Source organism: Hylaeus anthracinus, unplaced genomic scaffold (assembly GCF_026225885.1).
Source record: "Hylaeus anthracinus isolate JK02 unplaced genomic scaffold, UHH_iyHylAnth1.0_haploid 12002, whole genome shotgun sequence".
Classification (NCBI taxonomy): Eukaryota; Metazoa; Arthropoda; class Insecta; order Hymenoptera; family Colletidae; genus Hylaeus; species Hylaeus anthracinus.
Genome location: NW_026534349.1, coordinates 14,112,197 through 14,134,650, shown reverse-complemented (window position 1 = coordinate 14,134,650; position 22,454 = coordinate 14,112,197). Strand labels below are relative to the sequence as shown.

The 22,454-nt window shown below is 31.6% G+C and overlaps 1 protein-coding gene across 8 annotated transcripts in view; it reads right to left on the bottom strand.

Moving 5' to 3' along the window:
• The window catches only part of LOC128891689 (uncharacterized), a 109,325-nt gene extending 87,126 nt beyond the window's left edge, over positions 1 to 22,199 (bottom strand). For 3 of the 8 annotated variants that reach the window (XM_054151390.1, XM_054151397.1, XM_054151398.1), the window contains exons 1-2: positions 21,796 to 22,192; positions 19,122 to 19,360 (exon numbers count right to left, since the gene is read on the bottom strand). The gene's annotated coding sequence lies outside the window, so the exon portion shown is untranslated. Of the gene's footprint in view, positions 1 to 19,121; positions 19,361 to 19,833; positions 19,904 to 21,795 lie in introns of all 8 variants that reach the window. The other 5 variants (XM_054151393.1, XM_054151391.1, XM_054151394.1 and 2 more) reach the window with 5 other exon arrangements.
• Positions 22,200 to 22,454: the final 255 nt, after the last annotated feature.

Here is a 22,454-nt window from a genome sequence, read left to right as displayed (position 1 = left end):
ATGGTCCACCTTTGTTCATAAACGTATATTTATTAGCGAAGAAAACAAAAATAAGTTTAAAAACAAGAATAATAAATTAATAGTAATAAGAATTTTAAAACAACCAGCATTAAAATATTTTAAGAAAATAAGAATTGATAAAAGGGTAGATAAAGTGAATAAAAAAAGTGAGAAATTTTGTATAAACGTATATCCCACTAGATTTTATTTCTAAATTATTTTAATACTTTCATGATACTCTTCATTATTCTTCAAAATGTTAGGTGTGATTAGAAATAAAATCTTATTGATCTTCAGAGCAAAGTTGAAACTTATAGAGTTGCCTATCTCTAATTATTTTCAAAATTATTTTGTATTTCATCGTATTAATAAATTTTAGTAAGTATTTTACACATTCCTAAAAAAGCCTGTAACCATCTGATATCCTGAAATTAACTAGGCAAAACAAAATACATCGAATTTTGTATTTATCATCATTAGAATCACTTGCTTTAATTACGCTATTCATCAGTCAAGTCGCCAACAATAATCGTGAATGTACGGGCAGAGATAATTGACGATAATGTAATTGGACCTGTTTTCCTCGGTGTGAGGTAAACATGCCAATCTTACGTCAATTTCTTGAGTAATCAATTCCATGAGTTGTTGGAAGAAGTTTCGTTAAACTTGTACGTCGGTGTGTTGTGGTCACAAGCTTATATTCAGGTCAATGGTGGTCATTTCTACCAGACCAGAAATGACGATAACTTGGGAACCAGGTCAAATGGGTTACACATTTATGTAAACTTTCTCCATTGTTTTTTTGTGTTTCAAGTTTATCGCACAAGTGAAATTTACGTGTTATGAAATACTCTGCATATAGTAAAATTAATAATTTAGGAAATTGATAATTTAGTGAAATTAGGAAATTTAGGAAATTGATAATTTAGCGAAATTAGGAAATTTAGGAAATTGATAATTTAGTGAAATTAGGAAATTTAGGAAATTGATAATTTAGTGCAAGGTAAATTGATGAGTATATTAATTAGTTAATAGTATAGATATAAATTAAGATGGACTGTACGTAATTGAAAGTTATAACGAAGACAAATTTTACTAAGAAATTAATAATTCAAAGCAAGGTAAGCTGATCAATTTATAAATTAGTTAAAAGTATAGATATAAATTAAGATTGGCTGTACGTGATTGAAAGTTATAACGAAGACAAATTTTACTAGGAAATTAATAAATCAGGGCAAGGTAAACTGATAAATCTAACAATTGCTTAAAGGTATACATATAAATTAAATTCGTAATTGGAAGTTGTATCTAAGGAAAATTTTTGTACGATTCATCAATGGAAATTTTTTTTCACAATAAAGCTATATATAATTTCTAAATTTTATACTTTTGAACTGCATCTCCCATATTTCATCAGGCGAACAATGCTTTCATTAGGCGAAGATCTGACTTTCCACGGGACACAGATCGTTCAGTTTACATTAGTCATCGTATTTTGCATTTAGAACTATCGTATAGTACCCATTGTTCGCACCCAATAACAATTCGATCGAGAAATGGACAATTCTTCCACTGATTCCGCAATGAAGCGTGAAAGAGCTGTATTCGTTGAATACAGTTCGCTACTCATGTGGAACTCATTTCCTTAGTCGTTCGATACTCTTCCAATTTTACAAGCGTCGATATACACCGCCGCTGATAGAATTCGATCTCTGTGCTATTTTTTCTGTTAAATTGTATAAAATTGCATAAAACATAGGGTAGGGAGCTGTGTAAACGACAAAGAGCAGCGTGAGATAACATTTAGATGCAATAATTTCATTGCAGTTTCGATCCTCCTGCTATCCCTATGGTATCAATGATAGCATTATATCGACAAAAATTATTATTAGATTGCAGATCTTTATAGAAAATAAAATCTTTGCAAACGTACCTGTAAACATTGAGCGTAGATAGAAACATATTACATACTGTATGCATTGTGTAGTTTCTCGCACATTCAAATTTTGCATGAATACATAAAAATCCGCAGTCTAATTATTATAATATTATACTACAGTACGAAAGTGATTTACATATAAATGTGTTCTTGAGATACTTTTTTTCCAACTTTCAATTTTGTTATTTAAATTAATTCAAAGTGTTTAGTTCTTCATTGCTCATAAAGCAAAGGTTTCCTTTGTCATTTAGTATTAATGCACTATTATTCAAATAGTTTTATTAACCTTCCCTCTATCTAGTTTAATTTTACCAAATATCAACTTTTACCGAATGTTTCATGACTGCTATTGATAGTTGGCGACTAAAACATTTTGAAAATTTCAGATTGAAAATCAAACCTCATTGTTTAAAATTATTTATTCCAAGCTCTTGTTTATTCTCGTAATTCACTACGCGTGACCATGTAAAACGGAGCATTATATTTCGTTTCAGACCCTCTTTGATAAAAATATCACAGAAATATCATCAATCTGATATCGATATTGAACTTCCATAAGCTTTGGAAAGTAACTTAAGTCTTATAGAAATTGGATATATAATATTCTCAGATTCAGTCGTTCATCCTTCTGTGAAAATTGCATATCCAGTGGTAGCAATGATTATAGTGAAATATATGAGGTCAAAATCAAGCTTCACTATAGAGGTAACGTTAATTTTGATAAACAGATTCATGTTTGATATTTAACAATAAGAGAGGTTGAGAAAAATAATATGCAAAGTGTACTATATTAAAGTAATATTTCCGTAAAAATCTCTTTGAGATAAAGTTAAAAAGTTTGATAGTGATTGATACTTAGAAGAAAAAATAATTGCATGTAAAAGAAATTGTAATGTTTCTTTTTGTTTCAATAGAATTGCACAGTATTTTTTTGTGGACTATTTATACAACGTTCACATTTTCTGAAATTGTAAATGGAATGAAGAAAATGAAAGAAACCACGCGTGTTCGATAACGAAGTTTTATTAAATTCAACAATTTCAGCGTAGCTGGAATACGACGAGATGTGTCGGGAGAATAGTATGAAATTAAATTTTTTCTCGGAGATTGAAAACAGCGTACAAACGAACCCGCGTCGAGTTAAGAGCTGCACGTCACCTTCAGTGCAAATGCTAACTCGAATCTACATATACATAGTATGTACACCTTGTCATGTTCAAACTTAAACGAATACAATTCGTAGCTTTAACGAGTAGACGATTCAATTTGTAAACGCTTCGATCTGCAGTTTTTGGTTTTCTTTCGTATGATTGAAGCACGAATAAACATTATTTTACCACAATTTCCGGAATAAACGTCGTATTTTCGATAGTCAAAAATTATACGTTCTGTGAGACTAATAATTTTATAATTTTCTCGGAGCAAACGTAATATTCTTTATTTACATTTGAAACATCACTGGAACCTTAAATATAGAAATACGTAATAACAGAAAGAATTTTTTAATACAAATGTAAGAATATAAAATATATATTATATAAGAAATATAAATTCAAACGTCACGAAATTAATGTATACAAGTAGGCGAGATGAAAAAATATGAACTAGTCGCACATAAGCTTTGATTGAAATAGTTTAAAAAAAAATGTTAATTTTACTGATGAAGTTCAGTTAAGCGAAGGAACATTTCACGTGAACCGACCTAGTATTGAAACCAAGACACCTATTCATTACATTTTAACAAGCTGGTCTCGGGAAATGATTGAAATTCGATTCAGGAATGTTCCTCCATAAAAACCGGTGTTCTACATCGAAGCGTTTTCCTTATTACCGAACGGACATAAAACGGTAATTAAATGTAACATAAATTTCCCGCTGGCCACAGGCACCACACTCGTGGAATTCATAATGATTGCGTACAAACATAACGAGGGAAACTACGTGAATTTGCTTAGATATATTTTTACGATTTACTCACTGTTTTAGCTAATTTGTTCTGGCAACAAGCAGTCACTACGCTAATGAAACTTACGCATACATTTTCTTTTAATCGCACACAACAATTTTCAAAATTTGTAAAAACCTGTGGTATAAGTGTAACACTTGTGGAATAAAATTACTATTATTTTGCCATATTTTCTTCTGTTTATCGTGTTAATATTGTTTCTAACTTTGACAAAGGCAAATAAGAGATAAAACACTTTATCCGTTAAAAGCTCTCTAGTAAATCAAATTTTTTCATAACACTGAATGGTATCGAACAAATAAGGAATTTCGTGATCCGATTATTTAAAATTTGGTATTTTTTAAAATTTGTCCTCAGAATAATATAAAAAATTATTTTAAAAATTCAATTTTAAACCATTTAAGTCATCGTCGTGAACCATATCAGAATACATATCTTCAACAGTTCATCTAGAACATTACTGGTAGTTGATTTTCACGTAAATTTCTCCCCTTTAAAATCTATAACATAACCCAATTTCAGCAAAATTCGAATTATTATTCTAAAACATTTAGCATTAAAATGTCTCTGATGAGACAGTCCTATGGCGACATATCTCACGAACGCTATAAAATAACGGTGTTTTATTAATAGAGGAAATAGGTTACGAACACAAGGATTAAACCGTTATTTATTAAACACATCCCACTGCACTTGGAGAATGAATATGAATAGATATAATTTATGAATGACGACTCGTGCGAATTATCATGAAATGCTCAGGCACAGTATTCAAGTTTAGAATAGATTATCAATTCAATGATTCAGGCGTTATTTACGTGGTTCATGCCTTTCGTCACGTATATTATGTAGGTTAATCGCATCCAGGTTAGGTGTTTCTGAGTTAAAGTAGTTCCGTCATGCGATCGGCTGTATAACGATTTAAACTGGTACTTAGAACGCACTGTACTCGTTTGTATGTTATTACTGTTATCGTGATAAATATTAGGGGCAGTATTAATTAACTACAAGGGCACTATTAATTAAATCATAAGATCTTGATTCCAGTAGAAGTCATAAAATTGCAAGCATGACTTTCCATTCAACTTTCGTACTATAAAAAATAACCTAATGGCTGATTTAATTAGGTGCAAACATTATTTATGTGCCTTTATATTCAATCATTCGTAACTGTAATTTAAATATACCTCGTAAGTCCTCGGCCTAACTATCATTATAATGAATCCAAGTCTCAATCTGGTGGTCATTAGAATGTAGTTTAGTAGCCGAAAAATTTTGCTTATTGTTCTTCTAACAAATCACAATTAAACTCGGCAATTATTAGACGTAGAAAATAATTATGTGTCTTTATGGATTTATTTATAACTCTAATTTAAATAGAAATATTTAGTAGGTACTTTATTACGTTAGAGTACCAACTCTTAGAGTAATAAAACGCACAAATTGTTACAATATTTGAGAAGATTAAAAGTTGTATGGTTTGTGTATATAAATAAATGGCAAGATTACTTTAAAAAAAGTCACAGAATTAATTTCTACTCTTATACTGATATGAGAACATATAAAACTCAAGATTAAGGATTGTGTTGGGTTTATTCGGATTATTGTTTATAATATGTACAGTATCTGCACTTTAAAATGAACAATAGAACTGCAATGCTCTACTTATTACAATAGCGTGTTTGTTTTCATGATTAATGTCGTTTCCTATTCGCACAATACGATTATTACAATACAATTGCGTGGCATAAATAATCTTTGGTCCTTGGACGAACAATAGGAATTGCACAATAGCCAGTTTTTACTTTACAGCCATGTGAAGTTATTAAAGTTAAACATTAAGTACTGACAAGCAAGCCTCAATAACCACGATACGTTCTTGGCTGCCTACTAAAGTTGTCATTCAAAAGATAAATGAGCGTCTAATGTTTAAAGTTAAATACCTCATAAACTATTAACCGTCTGACCCCAAACTATATATCACTGGTTCCAGTACTTCGAGCACAAAGGAGCTCGTTAACCCTTTCGTACCCACTATATCGTTGGGGATACGAACCAGTTTCAAACGATTTATGTTGTTATTATTTGTGTTGATTCTTCGGTACCCCAAAACCGATTTCTCGCGGGATACATTTTGATTGAGCGCAAGGTAACTTGAAATTACGTTTTATAAATCCTGGTACATTAAATTTTATATTACGTACAACTATTCTATTATTAATGAATTAGTCAACTCGAAACTTTTATTTGCTTTCCTATTTAAGAGTCTGAAAGTTTACAGTTTCCAATTGCTCTCAAAATAATAAATTTACTGATATTATAGGAACTATCTAGTACTTGTATTTGCTTTCGTGTTTAAAAGTCTGAAAATGTACAGTTTTCAATTGCTCTAAAAATAATAATTACTACCTAAAAAGTGATTTCATAATAAAACGTGTTTTTACAAGTCTTGGATTAATTATCCATTTGCATAATAAAAATGACAAATAATTACTACCATATTATTATCTAAGAATGACACTGAATATAATTATTAATAATTTTTTTTTATTTATCTGCTTTATGTCGTATCGATTACTGCTACTGTTTGGGTAGAGATTGATTATGTTTATATTTTTAGGTGTATATTGATGTCTCTGAATATTAATACTATATTAATAGATTCATTCGCATCTCTAAATAAATAGGTAAATTCTAAGCAAAGGAAATTTTTAAAATTTCTAATATTATCAATGTAAGAAGAATTGCAATATTGCTTATTCAATTTTTTGCTCATTTCATACGTTGATAAAATTTCTGTGCGCAAAAATAAATTCAACTCGCGAAAATTACTTCTGTCACAGTTCGTAAGAATTATTGCTTCGTAGGAAAGTGCGTTCAGAGTTTCATTTGTACGAGTGGCGTCGTTCTCCATTACTGTTGTCTCACTGATGAATTGGGATTTTGCATTTCATTGATCGGTTGAAACAATATTACCGTGTTTGCGATTAATTACTTTGCACTGAGTCGATTAACTTCTTCTTGTTCTCATATAGAAGCAGTGAAAATTATTTTTTGTTTACGCATGTCAGACTGTTTTATTGCTAATATGATATTGCTTAAAAGTAAACGAAAAAAGAACATGTAATACAGATTGGTTTTCCGAGTGTTTTACCACTGCATTGAAAAATTGCACTGAACTTGGTTATAAGCAGTGTATCAACCTTAAAGAATAAATCATGAAAGAAATACTCTCGATTGATATTTTAATAATGATTATATCAATCTTCGAATAGGTGTCAAAATGATTTACATTAGACATGGGCATAATTGTGATTCGAATGAGGAATCGAATTAAACGTATAACGATTTATTCTCAACATGAAATCGATGAAACAGTTACAAAAATTAAAATTTGGGGATTTTATTTAATTTTTAATGAAAGAATTAAATAAAAAATATTGAATGTCAAACTTTTATGAATAGTTTCTATGTGAATATGTTTATATTAGAAAATATTATTATACAAACATTGCAGATTTTAGTTATTCAGATGATTTCTGTTCATTCAACATGAGAAATAATATCACCGTGTAAAGTAGATTCCAATTTTTATTCAACCAGTAACGAATAAGAACCTTTTATTTTATCCAATTAACAATATTTCCCATCTTCATTTCACGCAAAGCTTCTCCAAATGAACCGTGTATTTTCTGAATCTTGAAAACGTGTAGCGAGTAAACAGTTCCGTGTCGGTTTTAAAGGACAAAGTAAGAGCTCCGACATCGGTGGTCGGTTTCAGCTTTTCAAAGAGCTTTACGCACATACAAACCTCGAACAATCCCTCTTTGAAAAGCGCGCAAGGTCTCACGTGCGTAGTATTACACGACGGGGTTTATATTTATCCGGATAATAAGGACGGAATACACGGTCCCATCTCTTTACGTAGTTTTAGATACTTTATGTGCGCAAAAAGCACATCGTACTTTTTCCATGCATCACGCAAGGAACATCGAGCACGTAGTGTTTCCTGATAGTGATTGGTATATTTACTACTTGTATAATGAGTAGACTGCAGATGTCTATACATTTATAACGAATGAAAATAAACAGATTATTATATTGCCATGAGTATGTTACTTTCACGATACCAATACTAGTGACGTCAGTTTAGGTTTTCAACTGTCTAATAGTATAACATACAACTAAATATCATGCAATATTATTAGTGGTGGTTATTATTATTAGTCTTGTAGATCTTTATAAGCTTACATGAAGTTCAAAGTCAGACACAACTCGATGATGATTTTTCTCAACTAAACTCGAGAAAGGAGTTTGTAATGAATAGACTGTGGATTTTTATGCAAAATAAAATCTTGGCAGACATACCTACAAAAATTTATCCAAAATAGGAATCCATTTTACTCTGAAAATATTATAATATGAACTTTACTTTCAATCTTTTTTATATTCTTGCATACTGTGTGCATTTTGTAGTTTCTTGCACATTCCCTATAAATGCATAAAACTCCGCAGTCTAGTAATGAATAAACCGATATGAAGATATATTTTTATTTGTTTGGCTTCACCTATTGTGTTTTGTTACAGTATTGTAAAAGATCCCACCTAAGGGTCGAAACGTTATTTATTATGTGTAGAAATTAATTCTTTATATTCACACGTTTATATCTAGTTTAAATATAAATAGTTTAAATATAAATAATTACTGGTTATTTTGTTACGTTAGAGTACCAACTTTCTAAATATTCAACCCAATCCCCATTGCAATGGATCTAAATAGATTGATATATAAATAATTTATTCTTTATAATTTTTATACGAGGATGAACGTTTGCTTACATCACATCATTGTTCTTTTCTTGTAATTTCCACGAAACCTCGAATTTTTGTATTTTATTACATCTTTCGTGGGCTTGTAATACCTTCTTTATTAACCACTCCCTCAATTATATCCAATCCTTCGTCCCTTCTCCTCTTAACTTCTCCCCTTAACAGCCCTAAGTTTCAACCTGAGTTTGCTTATTGTTGTTCTTCTAACAAATTATGAATGTACTTCAAAATTATTACGTGTACAAATGAAATATGTGTCTTTACATTTGATCATTTACGACTCTAGTTTATATAGAAACATTTACTCACCGTTACGTTAAAGTGCCAACCTTCGTAGCAACGAAACACATGGATTGCTTCGACGTTCTATTTTTACAACTGTACATCAAAAGCCGAAGAAGATTAAGATTACAAGTGGTATGGTTTTTATTTTTGAATAAATTGTAAGGTTACTTTAGAAAGGCACATACTTAATTTCTACACTTCATGATATACAGTTTTGACTTAACACTTTCACTGCGGACGAAAATAAGTAGTCGTTCGCTGGGAGCTGCAATTATGATATTTTTTTTTAATGAAAAATTTCTTACAAATGTTCTAGTATGATTATTTTGAAAAACATATATTTGTGGTAACTTGTTTTATATATAATATAATTGCTGAACAAAAAGAATGAAAACTGAAAAATAATAAAAACAATCATATATTTTCACACGTGCGTCATTCGCAGCGAAAGTGTTAAAAACCGAAATTCACTTCTCAACTTTCCTCAATGCTCCATCTTTTTGTTTGTACCTTTCTATGACGATAGGTTGAGATTTATTAGAAGTTTTGATGCCTTCCTCTGTAACTCGTTTAGCACTGTGTGTGTAGAAATACTTCGTGCAGTGAAAACACGAGTGGTACTAGAAAGTACACCTGTTCTTTAAATCATTTTAATGCACGGTGATGTAAACAATCTTTGTATGTGGAGGCCTGTACTAGAAAGGACATTATTTAGCGACAGATGTTTCCGCCTCGTTTACGACCCAATTGCGGGCGACCAGAAGACTCTCTGTTTGCGGTAGTAAAACAAACGAGTTACAGCGACCAAACATACGTAGGAATTTTAGGTGGATCAGACAGTTTACACTTGTAGTAATCTAACGATTACGCTTGTCTTTCCAATCTTTGGGTTAAAAATTGAATTTTTTTTGTAGACGATCACATGTAATTATTTCACATTTTTTCAACATTAGACTCATGGTTTTATATCAAAAACTCTACTTCTATCACGTTTAATTTAAATATAAATTGTGAAACAAAGTAATAATGTATAATAATTTATATATCACCCTGACATAATGAAATGTAATAATTAAAATAAAGTATAAACATTCAAGGAAGTAGTGACGACAAAACTAAAATTGAAAATATAAGTAAGGTATGGAGTGAAGCAATTTTTATTAATATTCCCAGTCATCGTGTGAATGATCACAGTTATCTAACAGACAAAATGTACAAAATAAAACGAGATACAAACATTTCAAGAACTAGTGACAATAAAAGAATAATAGAGAATCTAGGTAGAGTATAAACTGAAGTAATTTTTATTAATATTTTCAATGGTCGTTTGAATAATTACAGTTATCTAACATATAAAAAACAAAAAATAAAATGAGATATAAACATTTATAGAAGCAGTGCAGAACAAAATAATAATGGAGAATATAAGTACGGTATAGACCGAAGCAATTTTTATTAATATTTTCAGTCATCGTTTGAATAATTATAGTTACTTAATTTATATATAATATTAAACCCTAATATTATACCAAAAACTCTACTTCTATCATATCCAATATTTAAAATTAAATATCTACTCGTTCCTGGTATCATCAATAAACTGCGAATGTTCATGCAAATTAATATCTTGACATATGCAGATAAATAATTAAAATTTGCATAAAAGTATGTCTTATCTCCCAAACAGTTTGAAATGTATTTTAATGTTAATATTTTATACATTTATACATCCATGGACATCCTCATATATTGTCCCGTGCCATAAATGCATAAACTTCCACAGTCTAATCAATAATAATCATTAATAATTTTCTTCGTCTAATGAATATAATTTTGATAGAATGTAACATTTGTCAAATTCTTTTCTTAAATTTTGAAAGGTGTTATTTATTTCGTGATATTTATACACTTTGAGACATCATTGTCTTTCGTGATATATCGTGCAAGGGGATATAAGCGTTGCTGATGAGATTATTCCAAGAAAAAGTTCTACCGGAAGTAATATCACACGCACAAAAGGACAAAGAAAAAATATTTACTTCCCATGTTCTTCATTCGTTATGTATGTATGCATGTAGTAATGAAAACGAAAGACTATGTTAAATCTGGGTGTGTCCGTTGTGTGATATTTCCCAAAGGATATACGACGTTATCTTCTCCACAAGTTTCGCTCAGTATTAAAACTTCACCAAACTCGTAATTGCATTAGCAGTTTGCACTTCTTCCTTTAACACGTGAACGTAATAATTTCTAGTTTTCCAAGGATGGAATATGTATTGGCTGAAATATTTCCACAGGAAAATTGAAGAGAATACTTTTGATTCATAATTATGATTGTCAAGGAAATCTGTTGCATAACAATAATAATTTGCACGCGATACTTACTGACACATCGTGGTGAATATTATTGATTAGAATTAGAAAAAACAACAACAAAATAGATTTAAAAAAAAAGTGAATAAAGGAAAAGTAGCATGATAATAAATATAAATTAATTAGAAGTGAATAAATAAGAATTTAATTTTTCGATTTAATAAATGGCACGAATATTACATTTATACGTTATTTATAATTCGAAATTTTGCCCATCTCTGCCTCCTTGTGAGTTTCTCGAGGAGAATAATTGTAATTTGAAAAGAGAGGAGTAATTAGCGGAAAGCTTCGTTGCCACCGTAATTAGATTGCTTGGGGAAAAAGAATCTTCTAATAAAATCACTGAACTTTAAATTATAAAAGTGTGTATTCGCTTCTTTCAATTTTCTACTGTGCAAGTAAATTGTTACAGTAACTGAAAATTCTCTGAAAGATGAAACAAAATCAATCTGTTAGTTTTACAATAAAAAAGAAAGGGTATAAACAAACACTCCATGATGTTATTGGAGACCTGTAACACAAAAACTCGTTGTGTGCTATCTTGTATTTTAAACGTTGAAACCAGTGAATTACTTGTTTGTTCGTTGTTATTAATTAAATTTTCCATCGGTTTATATCGACATTTAAATATAATACCCATCGTGTAAACATTTCAGATTATTCGCCCTATGCTGGTATTATGGAAACAAATATTTCGTTGCCCACAATTATGTAATTTCACGTTATTAAATGATATTGGTATTATCCTTGTTCCTGGGTCGGGATATGAAATTCATCTTCGGCATTATTAACGTAATATTTAACGTTTTGCGCTGAAATATGAGATGGTAACGAGTATTTATTAAAGTACGTGGGTGTTAGAAGATAACAGCAGCTACGTTCGTCAATAATAAATCGATCAATTCATCTTTGTGCGTGTCACGAGTCTATAAACATGAGCTCAAAGTCGCCGCTGCGTTTATGGAACTAATAGGTTAACTTAATTTGATTGAGTGGTAGACGACGCAACCTACAACAAAATTTACCAACCAAACAGTCATGATTTCATAATACTCACATGCGTAGGTTTTACAATTTGTTTACAATTTTATACGTGTTTTTTTGTAACATCTTTATATCGCTCTTACAATACTTTCTGTCATTGTTATACCATAGCTACGTTAATGCTAAATTATTACATATAATAATATATATAATAATGTAATAACATATAATTATATGTAATAATTAGTTGATAATAAAGTCCTTGTATTTTGGAGAGAGTTTGCATAACGGGATTCAAATATTGGATAAAATGCTTAAAATGACTATAATCAAGAAGGAAACAAAAGCTATAGGGGGACGGGGGGTTTATAGCATACTAATTAGTGTTCTCCAAATTTTTTTTTTATCTAGACACAAAATGGTTACCCTCGATTTTATCCCCACATCTTTGAATTTGCTACATAGTATACCGAATATCGATTAAGGCATGAAGGTGTCAGAAGCTAGTAAATATTCGTTAATAATAAATCAATCAATTTGTCTTCGTGCACCGTTACAAATCGTTGTAACTTTTTTTTATAGAGACTGGTTATCCGATTAACTGTAAATTTCAACTGTGCATGCATAGCATTGTCTGGTTTTTATTTTCCTCGAATACATTTTAAGAAAATTTAGTAAATTGGATACGTTTCGTTTTAATTGGGTGTTTAATTCTTGAAAATTCTAAAAAAAAGAAACAGTAAATTCATTATCAACGATTCATAACTAAAATTTTAACGAAGATAATTTAAATTGTATGGTTATTTTGAGCTACTAAACGTACGTGTTAAATTACTTCTTCCTAAAATACTTCGATACTTTATCTGTTGTCTAGATTACAGCGTACAAAAATATCTACGATGTAAATTTAACCGATAAGAGATAGATATGCTATTCACCTTTGTTTTATATTCATAAACTCCTTTCCATTCAATTTACATGAAATCGCTCACGTGCATCCATATTTGTATGGATGTCTTTTATGGATTACCATTATTCGCGTTTAAATAATGTGTGAAGCATCGTCAAATCGAAACTATACATTTTTTATTATTCTTATCACTTGTATAAAATATTTCAGGATTTTTTATTCCCTTAAACAACAGATGCTTGCAATTTGTTAAATTCAATATTTTCAACTTAAGCTTTTAACATGTCCACGAATTATGTTGTTTAAAATAAAGAAACATTCAAGTTCCTATTATCCTATTGCATTTAACAATCTTATGAGGATATTGACGAGTTCGATTATTGAAAAATTTAATTATGAATATTTATTCACAATTTCAGTATTATTTCCGTGCACCAATAATTCAAATTGCCGTTCAGTGTTATATTATTATGAAGTAAATACGAGGTCTGATCAAAAAGTTCCAGGACTTTTCAAATTCGCCATCACGTTAACGTGCAGGGTTGGATTCGCGCTCATTTTTTAGCGAGAACCATTCCGAGTAACCCGCCTCCTTTTTTGGTTGCTATAACCTTCTCCAAACCGATGTTACAGCTGTTTTAGTGAAGCCTCTTTTTCGTGTTCCGCGTTTTTTGTGATGGACGTGAAGGCAGAGCAGCGTGTTTGCGTGAAATTTTGCATAGTATTGGGCAAATCGTTCACAGAAACTTTTCAAATGCTTCAGAAAGGCTTTGGTGATGAAGTGATAAGTCGTTCACGGTGTCAAAAAACTCACCAAGATCAAAAAAAGGTCGCCAGGTGAGATCGAACGTCAAAGTGATGCTCACTGTTTTCTTTAATTCCAAGGGCGTCATTCATCACGAATTCCTCCCACGAGGTGAGACAATCAACCGATTTCGTTACCTGGACACCCTGAGAGCTTTGCGCCAAAAGATTCGGCAGAAGAGGCTAGAATTGTGGGCGACAGGCAAGTGGTTTTTCCACCACGAAAACGCGCCCTGTCACACAGCGCTCCTCATTCGCGAGTGTTTAGCCAAAAACGCCATGACAACCCTTCTCCAGCCCCCCTATTCGCCTGACCTGCTCCATGTGACTTCTGGCTGTTCCTCAAACTGAAGTATCCGATGAAAGGACAGCGGCTTCAGACGATAGAGGAGATCAAGGAAAAAACGCGGGAACAGCTGAACGGCATTCCTGAAGAAGACTTCTCCAGATGCATGGAACAGTGGAAACACAGGTGGGAGAAATGTATTCGCTCTCAAGGGGAGTACTTTGAAGGCGACAAATTGGAATAATTTAAAAAACAATTTAATAAAGAGTTATTGAGAAAGTCCTGGAACTTTTTGATCAGACCTTGTACACATAATTTAATAAAGAAAGCAATATTTTAAGGATTGCTACAACAATGAACCCAAAATCAGGTTTTGATTGTCTTGAATGTGAACAAAAATATGGATGAACACTGAAAAGATTTTCGTGTTATACGTCACCAGTAGAAATCGATGGGGTGCGTTAACTTGATCAGGACCGTAAATGAGGATATTCTATTTCACGTTGAAACTGCGTAAACAACGACACACACGCATTATTTAGGGGAGTTGATCAGAGTTACCCGATAGAGGCTCGAATATAATCCCCCGAGAAATTCAAACGTCCTCCAGATGTAGAACGATACAAAATTAACAAAAAAAGAATGTTATAGTAAAGGCTAGTTTTCTTAATATTATATAACGAGTAATTATCCATATTAAAGAACCAATATTTCTTACTATTTTCAGTTAATCGTCTGAATAATCATTATTGGGTTGATTCATAAATAATTTTCGTTTTTCAAATTACAATTTATTGTCAGGTATCTTATAACACGATAAATATTAATCAATGTTATAATCAAATCAAAAATGACTACCTTGAAAGGGTTATCAAAAAACATGATTATTTGTTACCTACAACGGACGTTATTTATGTATCAACCTAACATAATGAAATGTAATAATTAAAATGAAGTATAAAAATTGAAGGAAGTAGTGAGGACAAAACAAAAATGGAAAATATAACTGAGGTATGGACCGAAGTAATTTTTATTAGTATTTTCAGTCATCGTCTGAATAATCACAGTTATCTAATACATAAAATACAATAAATAAAACGAGATACAGAACATTTAAAGATATAACGAGAACAAAACAATAATGGAAAATATAAGTGGGATATAAACTGAAGCAATTTTTATTAATATTTTTAGTCATCGTCTGAATAATCACTGTTATCTAACATATAAAGTGTACGAAATAAAACGAGATACAAACATTCAATCAAGTAATGAGAACACAACAATAATTTAGAACATACATAGACAAGGTATGCATTATACGAATAAAATGACAATATCGAAACTTTTGTTTGTACTAAGGAGAATTGTGTCGAATAGCAGTATAGAAAAAAGCGGAGCAACGATGAGTTGCATTTGCGAATTTTATCGAGCGTATAAATGGGAAATGTGTGCCGCATACATTTGTCGAGAAAAATTTAAATATCAGTATAATCTGAAAAAATACTTCTAACGAAAATAGTGTCGTCGACACGAATGAAGTTAACCACGTTGCACGTATACATATTAATTTTCTATTTCTGTGTCGACTTCACGTTGATACACTGAATAAATTAGTTTTCATTAAGCGTACTTTCCCCAGACGAACGATACAAGTTACTACCTCCACGTTTTTCCTTCGATCGATTCGTGGATGCTTTCAGGAATACATTTCTGTGCCAAATTCTACTTGAACCATTCCATTGGAGGAAGAAGCAGATATTTATTTGTTAAAATAAATAGAAATACATCATCTATTCAATGGAATGAATGAAACAGATTTGTGGAATGATATTGTATATAATGTGTAATTAATTTACTTCATAGAATTTTATTACATTTGCTCAATTGTATTTGATTGAACAAAACAATAATTTATGGAATATTGGAAGAAGGACATTTCATTCACTTGATCATGGAGGAAACTTATCTTAATTCAATTTCTATTATGTCAAATAACAGTATTTGAAAAAAAAACACGATATTCGTGTAGCTATTCCAAGATTAAATTACTCCTATATTAAAATAGCATTTATCAGATCCTAATCAAATATTATGAGAAAATTGCTTCTTCCATTGTTTCAATTATCTCTTGTGTTATTTCAAATTATATCCCTCACAAAATATAATAAACAAAAGCAAAATGAAAAATATGGAAAATTCCTTTTTGATTACATGTCAGACATATTGATTGAGTATCGACCCTTCTACAATTAAATGAAATACAAAATTCCAGTTTTAATATATACAGATACATCAGATTAACAGTGTAAAATGAAATATTGCTTTCGGAGGAAAATCGTATTTAAATCTAAAATTGCAAAATAAGTAAAATATTGACACATAAATGTTTGCATAGAACGAGCCGAAATACTGGTCAAAATTGTGTCACGCGTATCAGCTGTGACGTTTATCAAATATACGTGTGAAACATATGCGCAGCCATCTGGCAGTTATGTTATAAATAAAAGAAATCGATTTTGGCGTTACCAATTTCTCTACTATATTAATACAACCAATAAAAGTATTCATGCGTACGTAAATCATACCATGCAAGCAAAATACATTTCATGAATATGCATTTTAAATATTCTTTTTTAAATTAATAATATTCTTTCGTAAATGTTGTGCATGGTTAGTGGATAACATTCATTTTCGTGTACGTTAAAAAATAAATTTTTATGCTCAGAGATACAAGACTTTCGATATTTCAATAAATTGTGCAGTATTTGTATTGTTTGTTTTTATAGGGGAAAAAAAGGATATTAAATGACTGTTGTTCATTTACAAAGGATTTTCAGCAAAATATTAAACAGTAAATGCGTACATACTGTGAAAAAAAAACATCGGTAAATAAAAATGTCTTTCCAAGCATTTCGTTATTGGATTTTTCGAGCAATCCATTTTCCTAACAATGAAACATAATATTCTAGAGTGCAGTGAACGCAAATATCAAATTGATCTTTAAGTTAACCTTCAATAACAGACAAAATCGAGATAACGAAACTAGTAATAGTAAAACTAATCGAAATTGAAAAGCACGTAGTAATTATTAACGTGTTTCAAAAGCTCTTACACGACTGTAAATATTCAAGTACACATAGTGTAATGATTCGATATACAATTTTCAAGTGTACACGCATATAGAAAACGTGTATCTTTTAGATTAGTATTGTATACGCAGCGCATTGTACTAATACTCTGCTGCCGTTTATATTCATCGAATATAAATAAATTCGATATCCAGTAACTCCTGTAGATGATGTTTCTCCGAAGTATTAATTTCTACTCTGTTTATACAGTGGGTGTAGAATGTATTCGTACACCGATCAATTTCCAAAAAAAACTGTGTAAAATTGTAATTTATTAACTTATTATTTATAAACAATGACATTCTACATATTCTCGGAAATCTCTAGAATAGATAGATTACAAAGAATATAGCTATTTATGTAAGTTGAGAAATTAACGAGAAAAAAATAATTAATTGATAGAAATATTGAAGCAATAAGTATTCGCACAACTGTTTAATTTTTAAAACTTGTTTAAAAAAAAAGGAGAAATTTACATTAATTTATAAGTACATAATACTTCCTTCGTGGGATTTCCTTTTGATTTTATAATTATTCTAACTTTTCTAAGCATTAAATTAGGTAAATTACTAGTTATTCGAAGTGGGATCTTCTTTCATTCCTCTATTAGAGCCTTTTTTAAAAGTCCTTTACTGGAAATTTGATGTTTTCTAATTCTCACGGAGCAATAAACTAATGTGTTTACGTTACAAACTCTCCTGTAAATGGTTCGTCATAAGAATCGTACAAATACTTATTGCTTCTGCACTTTTACCCACTTTTCGCATTTTTTTATTAATTTCACAAATTATATTAACTAGTAAATCTTGTTTGGACTATATCTATCTTAAAGACTTTCGAGAATATGTAAAATACCAATGATTATAAAAAAAAAAAGTTAAGAAACTACAATTTCACACAAAAGCTTTTTGGGAAATTGATCGGTGTACGAATACATTCTACACCCACTGTGAATGCAGCATTCCGTTTAGTTTATACGTTCTTTGGATAGGCTTGATTGAAGGAGAAGTTATGTCAGATGGTGACCTCCGAAGTGTGGCTACTAATATTTTCCACATTTTCTGAGAAAATACTTCAAAGAAATTACAATATTTATTTGGATATATATATAAATTATTCTCAAAGTTTCAATAAATTATATATATTCTTTTCACGAGAAAAAAATTCATACATATCACTAAAACAATGTAGTTCTAAACCTAATGCCCCCTTAAGCAAAAATTACAATTTGAATTATAGAATGTAATATTTGGGAAAATAAAAATATAACCGTTCAATCGAATAAGCGTCATGAATAAATTGCTGGACGTTGGTTTCACTCGTTACCTATTAATCGAACTGGATTTGGTTCGTCCTGATATCGATTCTGACTGAGGAGGACCAAAATTGAATTCAGAAGAAATAAAGAAGCCTTGCATGTATGTATTGAATAGTATTGTTTACGTCAACTAATATTCGAGGAAGCCTACAGTGGTTATCAGATTATTGAATTATTATTATTGAACGAAAGACGAGTTATCGATTACACGTGATACGAGTTCGGCTCCAATTAAAAACATTCGATGAGAGGAAAGTGTAGACAAAGAAAGGGAAACTTTTATAAAAATACTCACCCTCGACGAATCGGAGCCCGTGGAGACGTTTCTTCTCCTTGGAAAACTTCTTGCAGCGATCGAAACAAGGACAAAGGTCCAGAGAAACGAAAACCAGTTTATGAGCACCGTATCGATTTCGTATCGAATCGTCCTTCCGAACAACTGTTCTATTCACTAACGATTATTCCGCACCTGCGATCGTCCTTCATTATTAAGCCTCCAATTAATTAGCACTGGCGACAGTAGAAATAATCTGTCTGGAAATTATAGCAAGTGGTACACGCAAGCGAAATTCGTATTCACACGTTATACCGTTGGAGAATTTCGAGGATAATTCTTTGTAGAATGCAGATTGAATTTGGAGTAATTGTGTAATCTGGTGCAAACATGCGCTCCATTATCTTTATTAAACGTTTCGACTTTACGTTCAAGTTCTCTGTGATAAAATGATGAAATAAATACGATATTAACCTACGAAATTAATAAAATCAGGATAGTACGAAGAAAAGAAGAAAAATTATTCTCTAACAGGCAGAGAATTAAAAACATAGAAATTAAAAAAAAATGCTAGCCTGCGGTCAGTATACTATAACTCGGGTTTCAAACCACTTTAAAAAAATTCAATGATTGAAAATAGCGTAAGGTAGCAAATAAATGAAAGCAACTGAGACTGAGAAATTGTTTATCCTAAATCGCAATTTTATACTAAAGTATCAAGAGAATCAGATACTTAATGGTATGCGAAAAGATACGTTCAGCGGATCTGATTTCTCGTTACGGCTGCTGAGAAACGTTTTAAACTGAAATCAAGGGAACCTTTTGAAATGAAAGCGTGGGACGGAATTGTTTCAGGAATCATGGCGAAAGGTTTCCACGATGCGCGCTATCTTTTAGTAGATTCGATTTCGAGGATTAAACAATAATGCTTCAACTGCTCCGTATTCGGTTCCATTCGCGGTTCTGTAGAAAATAAAACGCGGGCAACTTGCAATCAAGGTCTATTATTATTTAATGAAACGAGCGACTGGCAGAGCAGATAAAATAGTTTACGCTCCGAAAGCGACGAACGGAAACGAAAGTAACGAAATAAAAATGGATGTGTATTCGCATCTGCGTGCAACAAACACTTTTAACGAAGCATGTGGTCGTAACATTTAAGCGCGAAATGTCTCTTGCAAGACTGTTGTCCATAAAAAAATCATTTTTTGTTTCAATTTTTCAGGATTATCCATACTTGAGCTGATATTGAATATGTGTATATTTAATACATACATATACTACATTTATATATACATGTTTAATATGTATTTAATGTGCATGCACATATTTATGTGCATATGTATGATTTGGATCATTTTCGCGAAGGTTTCTTATCTTAAGAAGCGATAAATTTATCTGTGTTATTATTTTGTCAAAGCATTGAATGTTGCTCGATACGAGCGATTGCACATATTTAATATATATTTAATATACACGTACAATATGTACATATGTATGGTTTAGAGCATTTTCACGAAGGTTTTTTACTTTTAAGAAGCAATACATTTATCTGTATTAATATTTTTTCAAAACATTAAATGTTGCCTAATACGATAGACCAACCAGAGATGTGTAAAATTCAAATAATAATAGATAAATAAAATAGACGAATAAAATAATTTATAATAGACTATTTATAATAGGTTACACATAATTTTGTTCGATGGAACGGTTATTGAGATAAACTTTTAACCATTTTATTAAACGAATAACACGTAACAGTTGTTCATCTTAGTTATCATGTGAAATTTCAATGCAAATAAGGAGTTTGCTTCTGTATACCATAAACACATGGCTCAAAACGTTTAACAACGATAAGTAGCTCGTTGCAGTTACACCATATGTATTTTGCAAGCTTTAACCCTAAGAAGTCTGGTATTCCAAATTAAATTTAAACAAATATAAATGTATTTATTATTTGAACATTTTTGACAGTTGAGGTTAATTTTCCTAACTTTTACATGCAGCCAAGTATTAAAAACAAACCAATTGCAAGTGTACAATTCGATTTAAAAGTCCGGTATCAAATTCGAAACTTAGAGTATTTAAGGGTTAAAATAAAGTGAATCTGACAGATACGAAAGAAAACAATAGCACTGCAACAGAGTCGACTGTCAATTTCTCAAATGTACCTAGAACGATCTCAACATAAACAATTCGCATAATTAAAAGCAACTATGAACGAATACATAATGAAGTTCCGCCATAGATTATGCCAATAATAAACACTTTACTTGTTGATTGTAAAGACACGTAAGCGGCGGCACGTAGTAACAAAATTTATTTTCGTACATCCAATAAAGTTCAACGACACATCGACCACGTCATTTGCGATTCCCTTGAGTTAATGTAATTCCAAAAGGGAAATGATTTCTTTGTCATTTATCCATAAATGAATAATGTCGTGAACGATCAGTGTTTGAATTTGTGGATCTATCAGATATTTGTATTCCCAAATCTTACACCGTTTCTTCGTTCACATCCCCGAAAACCTACGAGTAAAGAATTAAAGCAATGTAAACTGAAACACTCAAAACACGTTTCCCCAAAGATGATCGCAATCGATGTGGAACAATGCCGTGTATCTGAAAATAAAATATTACTGCTACCCGCTACAGTATATTTGCTCTGGCAATCAGGAACGTGTATTTACAATTGGCATGGGGCTCGCGTAGCAAAGAAATCACAGTCCTCGGTATTTACGTATCGTGGACACCGGTTCTTCGCGAACGAAGTCATAGAACGGAAACGATAATCCGCGAACGACGGAACGCAAAGTCGAAAACAACACTCGTAATTCACGAGAAAACGGGACAATTAATCGGCGAAAGCACGGAGGCGCGAGGCGGAGCGAACAGGGATCGAAGGTCGGTTTAAAACGGGGCGTCGAACCGAAGGGTTAGCCGGTGGTTCGATGTGGAACGGGATACCGTTTCGACGACACTTTCCGGAGGGTAGAAAATCCATGGAGAACCGCGAACGCAGTGCAAAGGTACGCGCGCGAAACGCCTGCTACGAAGGAAGCGGTACCACTGAACGCTGGGGGGTTGCCGTTCGGTAGGCGGCCTGGACTCGCTAGGGGCTGCTAACCGTAGGCCAGCCAGGGTTGCTGCTGACGAAACGGTGCTTATACCGGCGCTGGTAGTGGTGGAAGGTGGAGTTGGAGGTGGATGAGACAGGAGTGTCGAAAGATCTCGCTGCACGGAGCCACCTGTCGAGGAGGTACTTTTATGAAAGTTGGGGAAGCTACTTCCGAAGGGAGATATTTATAAGATACAATTTACATAGTTTGAGAGTATTTAGGAAGATGTG